This window comes from Malania oleifera, chromosome 11 (assembly GCF_029873635.1).
Source record: "Malania oleifera isolate guangnan ecotype guangnan chromosome 11, ASM2987363v1, whole genome shotgun sequence".
Classification (NCBI taxonomy): Eukaryota; Viridiplantae; Streptophyta; class Magnoliopsida; order Santalales; family Ximeniaceae; genus Malania; species Malania oleifera.
The window spans coordinates 79,504,071-79,512,917 of NC_080427.1; the positions used below are offsets into that span (position 1 = coordinate 79,504,071).

At 36.5% G+C, this 8,847-nt stretch overlaps 1 protein-coding gene across 1 annotated transcript in view; it reads left to right on the plus strand.

The window, feature by feature from the left end:
- LOC131143472 (pentatricopeptide repeat-containing protein At3g13880) overlaps positions 1-7,997 on the plus strand; it is a 66,050-nt gene extending 58,053 nt beyond the window's left edge. Inside the window, exon 5 of the mRNA XM_058091797.1 lies at positions 7,641-7,997. The gene's annotated coding sequence lies outside the window, so the exon portion shown is untranslated. The remainder of the gene's footprint in view (positions 1-7,640) is intronic.
- Positions 7,998-8,847: the final 850 nt, after the last annotated feature.

Here is an 8,847-nt window from a genome sequence, read left to right on the forward strand (position 1 = left end):
CAACATAGATATCACCAATAACCCTCCAACACAATTTTTACCTAGCCTTACTCCCAATTTCTCAAAAACTATCTTCAATTCACCTCGATATTGATTGTCCTGCTGAAATGAAACAAATTCATGAAGAAAACTCACAAATTACAGCAAGAAAACCTGATTTTTAGTGCAGGAGTAACAATTTCTAGGGTTCTGTGCAAAAAATTATGGCATATGCTTGCTATATATTATGTCCACAATCAAAATATCTTCTTGCAGCTCAAAATATCGCGGAGAAAATCCAAAATATCCTGGCTGGGCAATTTCTTGTGACACTGGAAATAGGAGATGCTAGCAGACACTCACTCGCAGTTTTCAGCATGTGGGGCGCATGGCGAGCCAGAAAATTAGAAATGGTGCTCCGCTGATGAATGTTCAGGCAAGGGTAGATCAAGGGGTGGGGAATACGGTGCTGGTGGCTGTGTGTTAAAAAAAAACTCCGGAAATGGTGGATTTTGAAGGGGTTGGCAGCTGGTGAAGTTTGGCCGGCGCATGGTGGTCCTCTGGTGGTCGGCCAGCGATGCAATTTTGAGGGTGGTATGCGTGGTGTTGCAGGATGGTGGCTGGAAGCTGGTGTTCGAAGAAATGGGGACAGCTGGAATTTCCTGAAAAGTTCTGAAACTGCAGAACTGCTTTTTGTTTTTGTTTTTGTTTTTGTTTTTTTTTTTTTTAAATACTGAAATTTCAGAATAGAAGCTGGGATATGAGAGAGTAACAGAGGAGGAGAGATTAATGGAGATAATGGAAGAAGAAGAATACCAGAGAACAAGAAGAGAGGAAAGAAGCAGCAGCAGCAGAAAGGGAGGGAGAAGTTACACAACAGAGGAAGAGAAGGAGAAGAGAAACAGACAAGGAGAAGAGGGCAGACTGCTGCTGGGCAGCACAGAATTATGAACCGAACAGGATATCAGAAACAGAGAAGGAGAAGAGAAGGAAGAAGAGGAAGAGAAGAGGAGAAGAGTGAGTGGATTGAAGTGGAAGTATGGAGATTGTGGTTGGGGTCTGATACCAAATGATGCAGAGGCAGCATCGAGGTCTTGCAACCGTGGAGGAGTTAGAAGAGGAGGAAGGGGAAGGGAGGAGAGAGGAGATACCAGGGGGGAAAACTCACGTTCAATTCAATTCAAATTCATCAACAACCGCCTACAACATAGCTTTCATACACTATTTATAAGAAAACCTCTTTGCATGAAATTACACGTAAACCCCTAAAACTACATTACATTACAAATATACCCCTACTTTAAACAAATATTACCAACCCCCAATGTACATAATCTTATACTAATTAATACTAAACACACATAATAAACTACTGACTTAACCTCACAATTTCTTAAGCCTACTCTTCTTAATTATTTCCCAGCAAGGATCCTCCCAAGGTCTTGCTTCTTGTCCTAACATCACATTATTTATATCTAATCTCTTTGATTTGTGCAACCATTTTGTTCATTTGCCACTCATTATATTATTGCAGTAGCATTTTTTTTTTTTCCATTGCTTTTGTTCAACCTGCGGATAGTATTTATCGCTATTTTATGGTATGAGAATTTGTGGTAGAGTGTTTAAGCTATTGGACATTGAAGGAAGCATGTGGTGGTTTAGTTGAGAAGTTATGATTGTTCAATGGAGATGAACGATCACTCTTGTATAACAAGGACATGATTGAAGAGATAGTGCATGTGTAGGTATTTTTTGGAGAAATTTTTACAATGGAGTTCGCATAACGCAAAATAATAGGATCTACTTTAGATGACAGGTGTGTTCATGTAAGTAAGTGTATAGACATATACTTACAGGTTACAATATAACATTAGAGGAGGTAACATTGGTGGTAACATTTGTGGCGGTAATATTAGTGGTTGTCAGAGTAGTGGGTGTAATGTTATTGGGGAAAGCAATTTAGTTGAAAATGAAGACTATGTTTATTAGAATGAATACAATTTAGATAATGATGAGATATTCAAGGTACATTTGGGATTGAAAGTGGGTATTAGGAGAACATGGTATGGATGAGGGGAGCATAGTTGGTATAGGTGTTGTTATAGAAGAAGAAGCTTGCGCGTCACATTATGCTTCCTCAAATGATCTACGGAGTGCAACTCACTCTAACTTGGCGTTGAGGAGGCACCTTAATCTCAACTTAGGATGTTATTGAGTTTAATGCAAATGCTGATGTGGAGGCACCTTAATCTCAACTCAGGATGTTATTTTAAGTCATTCGATGAGTTCAAGGAGGCCATTAGACAATAATCACGCCAGGTTCCACTTCCAATTAGATTTGAGAGGAATGATAGGACTAAGGTGAAGGCAGTTTACAAGAAAAGTTGTCCATAGAATATATTAGTTTCTCATGGGAAGAGTGAACCCATAATATAGATTAAGTCCACCGAACACCTATATTAAGGAATTCCATAACAAATTTGCATTGTCAAAATGGTTGGCCAAACGGTATTTGGAGACTTATAAAGCTTACCAAACTAGTTAGGGCAAGGTTGCTCAAAGGGTGAGCTGTGCTATGTGACTATAATATCAAAGTGTTTAAAAGCAAGGCATGAAGAGAAAGGAGAATTAACATTGTGTTGATTGAAGATTGTGAGGACCGATATACCATGAATGAGTATTGTGGGGAGATTTAGAGGACATATCCAGGGACAACATTGATTCTAAAGTTACATAGAAACATTTCCTAGAGTGCTTCTTAGCTAGTATAGGAGGGTAGCGAGTTTAATTAGATGGCTGCTTATTAAAAGGAAGCTATAGGGGTCAGTTGCTTCCAACAGTCAAGATAGATGCTAATGATTGCATCCTTCCTGTCATATGCTGTTGTAGAGGTAGTAGAATGTGAAGACAATTGGGGTTGGATTCTTAGACTTCTTATGGAGGACACTGGTGTTGAAAACAATCACTTTTAGATTTTCATGTTTGATACAATAACTTGCAAATTTACACTTTGGTTATTGATTAATCAACTTGCATATTTCTTATGGATGCAGGGGCTTGTGCCTGTGTTGCAGCAGTTATTTATGAAGGTTTTGAGCATAGGTTTCGTGTGCAACATATTTACATAGGCAGTTCTTGAAAAATTATATATGCTATGCAACTAGGGCTATCCATGTGGCTGAGTTTGAGAAATGGATGAATTGCATAGCAGAAATATCCCCTACAACAGATGATTGGTTTTACTAGAGGCCTGCACAACTTTGGTCTAGGTCCTATTTTTCCTACAATGTTGAAGTGTGATAAATTATTGAGTATTCTTTGTGAATGTTTTAGTGACTTCATTCTTGAGTCTAGGTAGAAGTCAATATTTATCATACTTGAAGAAATTCGATGAAAAATAATGTATTGGATGTGTTTAAAAAAAAGGATGCAATGAAGAAAGCCAGTGGCCTAATATGCCCAAAAGTGCAAAGGAAGTTTGACTAGGAAAAAAAGGGACACTCTTATGCGCACCACAGTGATTTGGTGGTCTGGTGGTACTAGGTTCCAGGTTGCCTACCAAATGGCCAATTTGTAGTCTAGATAGTAGATGTTGCTCATGTAAGAAATTGGGCCTGATAGGCTTGTCATGCGCTTATGCAATTGCTTGCATGTTTTATAATTGTCAAAGAGCAAAGGACAATTTGAGTGATCGTTACAAAAGTAAAGGCATATATGAGGATATATAGAACATAATTAATCCCATTGTGATCCTACTAGTCTCATATGTTAGAACTCCCTACGATACAAATGATGTCATCTCTACCCTGAGTCATTGACTCCACCTGCATCACAATTTTCTTTTTGTACTAGTTTACACTGTGATACTACAAGTCTTTTGAGTTAGAACTCCCTGCATTTCTTCCCCGAGTCTCCAACTCCACTTGCACAACATGCTCGTTACTATTGCAACTTTCTGGCACTTGTTTCTCTTCATCTACCTGAGTACGCTGCACCATGACTTTAATCTCAAAAACCATGTCTCCACCAATTGCCACCTTGTTTGTCATTGGATCACATAGCTTGAACATACCATTCTTATACCCCAGAAAGATGCACCGTCTAAACTTTTCACCAAGCTTAGATCTCACCTCACTAGAGACATGCATGGCTGGACCTCCAAACTTTCTCAAACCAGAGAAGTCTACCATATAACTTGTCCAAACCTCTCTTGCAACTCTCCCATCTAGTGATACCCTTGACGATCAGTTAATCAAGAAACACATTATACTCACTGACTTTACCAAGAAATTCTTTGCAAGCCCTGCATACAACACAAAATGTTGTTCGCAAAACTCCTTCAACACCAGCATATTCAGTTCCAATGTCTGACCTAAAGAACTTTCTCCTAGTCTGGTTTTCCACCTTAGCCACAAGTTAAACCCAGCAAACATCTCCTACTTGTGCCGCATGAAGTACTCCCAAACCTTTCGTGATAAACGCACAAAATACCTATGTACAACTCGTAATGTTGCCCTTATCGGTCCCCAAACTTCCAAAATAATGTAGTTAAGAATACCCTTCATTTTATGTGTGGTTGTTTTACACAAAATAGAATTATCTGACTCAGAACGTGCAGCTATAGCTCCACCTACAACTGTGTTACCCAGCCATGCATAGATATTCCCTACTAACCTATGTCCCTTCCTCACCATCAAGACGGCTTTATGCACCTTCATTATTCCACTTTTAGACTTGTAACTATACCCGTTACAATCTAAAGTGTCCAATGAAATCACATTCTTTTGTAGATCAGGTACATGTCTTACATCACGTAACGTCCTTACCACACCATCATACATCTTGATTCTAATATCCCTCATTCCGACAACTTTGCAAGTCGCATTGTTTCCTATCAAAACGAAACCAGAAATCACTAAAGTGGCGAACCAAGCTTTGTTGGGCATAATGTGAAAAGAACATCCCGAGTCCAAGAATCCTTGAGGCATTTTGAACCCAATGAAATAGAAAGCATATCACAATCACTGCTCCCTAAGTCTCTTTCTTTCACTACATTCGCACATTTTGACGAACCTTTTTGAGTTTCTGTGTAATGACCCCAAAAATATTTAGGTGTAGTGATTTCAAAAAAAAATAAAAAATAAAATAAAATAAATAAAAAATATATAATAAAATAAATTAAATCAAATTAATTAATTAATTAATAATAATTATTATTATTAATTAAATAATATAATATAATATATTAATACATATATATATATATATATATATATATATATATATAACTTAACCTAATCTGAAGGATTTCAATCCTTCAAGAAAGTAATTACAGAGACAAAATTTTGTCTCTCTCTCTAGCTCTCTCTCCTTAATTTCTCGGTAAATTTTTGACTGATTGAAGAACGGAAAATACCCCTGAGTTCCATTTTCGGCCATCAACATTTTAACTAAAGTGAATTTGTGATTAGAGCGTTGTACGCACCACTCCTAGGATAAGGTAAACACATTCTCTCTCTTCAATTTCTTCCCAATATTCAGGCAAATTGACGATCGGACACCACCACAGGGTCTTGGCTTCGATCCTCGTCAATTTTATCGGAGCAAATTTTTGATTTGGAGATCCTAGTCACCACTCCAAGGCTAAGGTGAGAAATACAAATTATGTCAGTTATTTTAAAAATTCACCTAGTTAAATTATGATATATAATTACTGAAATATTGTATATGGATTTCTAAATAATTTAACGGGTATGAAAATTACGTTTATTTATTAAATTATAGTATTTGATTATATTAGATTTTTGGAGATATTCATGAGATTAAATTAAACTGTATGATTGGATTATATTAGTTTTTTAGAAATATTCCTAGGATTAAATTAAACTATAAGGATTTGATTAAATAGAATTTTTTGGAATATTTTGGAATTAGGTTAAATTGCAGGGATTTGATCATATTGGTGTTTTTAAATATGTTAGAAATTAAATTTAAATATGGAAAGTGGATTATACCCATGTTTTCTTTAGAATTTAATCGGTTAGCGAAAGCGCATGAGCCAGGAATGTTAGGATAGTAATTATTCCGAGGTTGAGCTGATTAAACTAGGGTGTGTGAATACAAGGATTTGTGCAAACACCACAGACACTGCTTTAGGATCCCTATAGGCATTTCTCCAGGAATCAGGTAAGAGGAATAGATTAGGTCAGCTTATTTTCTAAAACTTAACCGTTTAAAACTGAGATTTTAAGTATCAAAATGTTATACGTGATTTTTTGAATGGTTAGGCATATGGAAAGTTTGGATTATTATGGTTATAAGTATATTTGTGGGAAACAGGTATTTTGGGATTGAGTAAAACTCTGGAGTTTATTATACCATTATTTTCAACAATATAGTTATCCCGGACAGATTTTATATTATGAATTATTATTCAAATTGTGTGGCATGAGAATAAATATTTTTACTATGAATATAAGTATATTGGATTTTGTTATGATTGCATAGAATAAACATGGTTTGATAACAATGTTAGAAGGTTATGAATATTATAGAAATTACGATATGGTTCAATATATTATGACAATATAGTCGGCCCAGTGTCGTGATCAGTATACCTAGCCTAGTGCTGTGACAGTATAGCCGATCCAGTGCCGTGATCAGTTGTGATATGACAATATTTTATACAAAGATACGATATGATAAAATTTAACAGAGTTATAGAAAGTGTTTAATACAGAGCATTAGCATGACAATGTTTTTATATACAAGAGCTGTGGTATGATAATTTGTTATATTCATGCGGATGATTGGAAAATTGTAGCTCAACCACCTACGAATACATTTAGAAACTCTTACCTTACACACAAATTATATAACCTAAATCAAACAAATTATAAAACATGAAACATATGATCTTAAACTATGAAACATGTAATAACAATAATAACGCACAAATTATGTTTAGGACAACCCAAATTGCAAATATAACTACACGACGAAAACGCTTACCAAAACATAATATTGTTTGTCATGGTAGTAGTACAAATGGCAGGTCTGAGGGACGGCGGTACAAAACGCCTCAGACTCAGCAAATGTATGTGATGATTGGCTGGTTTGAGGGACGGCGGTATAAAATGCCTCAAACTCAGCGAGAGCATAGTATGAATAGATTATTGAGGGACGACGATACGAAACACCTCAATCATGCAGAAAAAGTTTGATATGAATCATGGTATATGTATATGATGAATATGAATAGCTAATTGAAGGACGGTGGTACGAAACGCCTCAATCATGCAGAAAATGTTGATATGTATCATAGCAAATGTATGTAATGAAATTGTGAATTGAATATGACTGGCTGACTGGGGGACGGCAGTACGAAATGCCCCAATCTCAACAATCGATTTATACGTGTATGCATCATGTGACTTGTAATTTATATATATATAGGGTTTTTAAGCTGAGTTATGAATTGAAAAAGAATGTGTGATATGAAATTGTACAGGTATGAGTATAGTTTAAATTGCTATGTCATTTCAGTAATTAAGAGATGAATCATATGTTTATATATATATAAACTCATTGCTACACACTAGTACTAATTTATTACGTCTTACTGAGAGGTGTCTCACCTTGATAATATTTTAACATTTCAGGATCACCAGGTAACCAGGCATAGAAGCTCAAGGTCGGGGTGTAGATATTACAGATAGTGTAAGTCTTAGTCTAGATCTATGTATATAAATATTTTAAGTTTTTGGATTATAGTTCCATCTTGGGAAATGGTATAGTATTGGTTGAGAGGTAGTACTCTGAAATGGATAGCTTTGGATAGGGACATTTTTGCTTCCGCAGACAGTGTATGGGGTAGATGTAATATTTATATTATCATATCTCTCTCTCTCTCTCTCTCTCTCTCTCTCTCTCTCTCTCTCTCTCTCTCTCTCTGTTGTTATTAAAATGAAAGAAAAAAAAATATATGGGGAATGTGATAGTATGGTATCAGAGATGTTATGTTGATGTCCCGATGGTGTATTATTATGATTATATTTATTATATCAGCAGGTATTTTTTGGGGCATTACATTCTGCATTCCTTTCCTTCTACTCTGGATACTCCAGTTTTATGTGCCCAATTTTCCCACACTTGAAACACCGAACGTCCTTCCTCTTCCTGGGCTGTGACTAAGTTTCATTATTACTTGATCCGCTCCAGGACTTGCCTATCCCACGATCCCGATTACCCTTCGCCTCGAGCCCTTCACATCGTTGGCCTTCTTCCTCTTATGGAACCCCAGCAATGCACTTGTGATATCCTCTAACTCCGGGGTTTCTTTCCCGCATGTTAGAGTCGTAACCAGATTCTCGTACATAGGAGACGTTGGTAAGGAATTGAGCAGCATCAACACCTTGTTTTCTTTCTCAAACTTCACATCAACTCGTTTCATATCACTGATGATCTGATTGAATTCGTTGATGTATTGATTCAGGTCCAAACCCTCTGCCATCTTAAGCCCGTAAAGTCTTTGCTTAAGATACAACTTGTTTGATAAAGACTTGGAAATATATTAGCTCTCTAGTTTTGACCAAACTGTTGCCGACGATTCCTCATCCATGATGTGATACATCACGTCATTAGCCAAACAAAGTCTGATAGTAGACACAACCTTTGCTTCGAACTCGTGTCATCTATGCCTTCCAGCTTCTTTCCGTATCGTGTCTTCACCATACCTTGCTGCACAACATGTCCTTAACCCTCCTTTGCCAAAGTCTAAAATTTCCCGTTCCATCAAACTTACCAATCTTGAACTTCGCAAAAGAAATCCCAGCCATTGCAATTTTATAGCTTTGATACCAATTATTG